Source organism: Bemisia tabaci, chromosome 4 (genome assembly GCF_918797505.1).
Source record: "Bemisia tabaci chromosome 4, PGI_BMITA_v3".
Lineage (NCBI taxonomy): Eukaryota > Metazoa > Arthropoda > Insecta > Hemiptera > Aleyrodidae > Bemisia > Bemisia tabaci.
Window position 1 is genome coordinate 7055928 of NC_092796.1, and position 3856 is coordinate 7059783.

A 3856-nucleotide genomic window follows, 5' to 3' on the forward strand; every position below is an offset into this window, starting at 1 on the left:
GGGAACCATTAATCAATACTCTATTAAATAATATTACATGAGTGAAGCGTAACGCATGACGCATAACGCTTAAGGCGCAAAGCGTTTCTGAGCGTTGACCGCGAGGCGGTCACGGGGCATAGCTCTCTAGTTTTTGGATATTGAGACTGTTGAGGGAGATTCTGAAAAAAGCAGCATGGAGTGATACTGCGATCCCGTTAAATATTACAGCCGCTATCAGAGAAATTTTTTAACTGAAATGATCGGGTCTCAAGCTGAGACCAATTTAATTAGCACTAAATGGACTGCATTTTGCAATTTGGAACTATAAATTCTGGCTCTTCTGGAAAAACACTTATGTGCATAGGGAAACTAATGGCACATACGTCGTTTTTTAAACCGGGCTAGAACTTATAGTTCCAAATTGCAAAATGTAGTCCAAATGTTTCTGGTGCAAAATTGGGTTACTTCACAGAGAGGAAGAATTTTCATTGAAAAAAAATATATGTAAGTAAAATTAGTAAATATTAGTAAATATAAGGCTGTAAATATTAATGCTGCTGTTATTATTTTTAGCTGCTGTAAATATTAGTTTCAATTGCTAATTTTTTATTGTATAAGTTAAAGAAAAAAAGAAAAAAAACATCAGTATGGCGGCTCTTTTGTTGAACTCTGTGAAGTGAACATCGAACTGCGATACATTACGTGGTTGAAATGGGGTCCAGGGTCCATGATGGCCACTGGTCCAGTCTTGTCGTGCCGAAATAGTTTTAATAATCGAAACGCTGATATGCTTTCGCCGGAGTGCTGTATTTCCGGAACTTCAAACTTCCTGTCTAAACAATAGGATCGCATTTGACCAAAAGGAACCAGCGCGATCACAGTGTTGTCAAAAGCATGCAATTTCCTCTTTACTTTTAAAAATACTGAAAATATGTAAAATATCAAAATTTACAAAATTATATTCCCTAAAAATTAACTAGGAGAATTAGTTAATTGAAGAGAAACTGAGAATTAACTAATTAAATAGGACCTGGATCCCACTATGGGCATTGTAAAATCATAGATTATTTTTATTTGTGAAAGTAGCGGCTACTAGAGTGCGAGCTCAAAAAATATGTCCTTGTGAGCAAATAAGCGTTTTGATCAATGACGTGGCCTCACTGGCCTCCCTTCGCCGTGATGGAGAGCAGCAATTACGAATCCCTAATAATAACAATCATTATCAACCGTTGCCAAGAATAAAATGTACGATAGCACTTCAGGACATTGTCTTCAACTGTGCATTCGTCCAAAAAACGTAGACGATCAGCGGATTTAACATTGAGAGTTTATAGAAGCGCGATAAGACATCCAAATGCAGTGTACACGGAAAAAATAAAATTGCTGATTTAACAATCTTGTAGTTAAAAAAAGTTTCGAATATGTTTACATGTAGATTTTACAATAATAAAATGGTGACTGAACCACCCCTGTGATTAAATTAGTTTTTCATTATTGTAAAATGTACATTTGAAACATGTCGGACGTATTTTTTAACAATATAATTGTTAAATCAGCAATCCATTTTTTTTCCGTGTATTGCATGGTTCAGATGGTTGTCTTTTATGGTTCCAGTAATGGAGCCGCTGGCTAGCGATTGACGACACTTTCCTGTCCTGTAGTAATGAACTGATGAATAACAGCTCCCAGAATACTTGGTATCTTAGATTAAAGGTAAATGATCAAATGCATGAAGGGAGGAGGTTTGACAATGACATATAATTCCTATAGACTCTCTCAAGTAGAAGAGTTGATCGATGCGATGGACTTCAATTGTGTGAATGTAGAATGCCTTCATTTTGCAGTGCGGCAAATTGAGTGACATGATGGTCCTGCACCGTTCCTTTGAGCTAGGCAGGAGACAGGTACTACAATGGATCATGCAGGCAAAAATGAAAGATACATCAAATCTATCAGCCTGGTATTTCATCCTATGGGAGAACCTACCAACAAAGAATACAAAATAAATTCAGCCATTTTTTTTTTAAAAAAAAAAAACTGATGCGATCGACATTGCTGATCGCCAGTGTGACGAGAAAACAGTTTCAAGGTTGTGGCAAAATTGTGATAAGAAACGCATCAGTGTTATACCTCAATGTTTCAAAATTCAAGCAAATATGATCACTGATGAAAGGATTACGTTGTTTTAAGTGTGAGTAAATACCAACTCCAGTATGTTTTTTAGACCAAGAAGTGTGACAATAGTCTTCGTTAATCACCTAAAATGTTACACATTTTCGCGTTTGAACCTCCAATTCCCCTCCCCATGGGTAACAGTTAATTCTCAAACACCCCTAAAAATAATAATTCTCTTTCACTCTCGGGTCAGTGGCAAAATTTTACATCCGAAGCTCTCATTCCGATTGTTAATTAAATTACAACCAATATTGCGAAGTAATGATAGCAATTTAAAAGTAAAATAATTCAATTTTCATTTTCAAAAACGCGCATTTTCACATACTTTGAGAGAAGAGATCCCCTTTTACGTATTTCATCTCAGCCAGCACAGTCCTTACTCCTTACTCTATAATGTCACGGTCAGCTTTCTCAACGATACTAAGAGTAATGTGTCGCGAAAATGGCCTAGCTTCGAAATTGAAGGCTATTTAAGCGTGCGGGTAGGTCGAAGCAAACCTCTAACTCATGCGGCCGAGATCAATATTTCCGAGACCAAGTCTTACCGCCATCAACAACCAACAACGCAAATGAAGGGTTTGCTTTCGTAATTAGTACACCTGATATGCTCATTTTTTTGTGACACACGCTGCAACCATTTATATAATTAATTGCTTAAACATATCGCTGGGAGGATTTAGATGAAGCGCTTTAATTGAACGTACGCGCTCGACTCGGTGTTTTTCTAAAAGTGTATCCATAAAAGAAGTAAGTAGCCTGCGAATGTGTTTTCCTTTTGTCAATTGAATCAGACTGCGAATGTGTTTTTCTAAATTAATCACAGCACCAGTAATCTTAAAATATACGACCAATCAGCTTTTAGTATAAGAGAGCGTACTGTCAACGTGCAAGTACTTATTTTTGTCTATTCATGCTTCCCCATCAGAAAAATTTAGGAATCTTCCTATCCTTCTATCCTTCTCCTTCACTGTAGAGTACCCAATAGCGAGAGTATAGACAGATGTGACACTCCGAAAATCCACCAGGCCTTCACCGATGCCTCCGCGAATAAAGTTAGATCCCAGAAATGCGGTCAACCGCATGTATGTATTTCAATTAACCAGAGCGATTTTCTAGTACAAGTGTTAGGAACCGTTGTTTATAAAGCACGTATTTGACTTAGTTTTTTCATAAATTTACTCATTTTTGTGGAAGAACGCTCATTTCTGTACATTTTTGGCCATCTTGGTTAGAATTGGTATCTGCAGACTGGCAGTGAAATTTTGTGTGTTAGAAGTTGGTTAGAAGAATGGCTCCTCTTTTGGCCCTAAGTCCTCCATGAAACGATCTATCCATACTCTCGCTATATAGGTACTCTATTTCACTGCCGTGCGGAGGAAGAATGCCGTAAGAGCTTTTATGAGTTGCCAAATCCCCGTCGATAAATCACGAATTTCGGGAAAATTTGTAAATATTTTTCTGCGAATATATCGAGGGTTTCACTCATAATTTGATCTAAAGTGCCTGAAAATTTCAAGAAAAATATTCATAAACTTCTGCAAGTATAAATATTTCCCGAGAGGCAATTGGCAACTTTCGAATGCTTATACGGTGTTTTTTCCATGGCACGGCAGTAAAGGAGACACTCTTGGTTTAATAAAAACTGACTCATATTAAAAAGCCTCGTTTGTCTCATTGGTTTTTTCTTTTACAGATACAA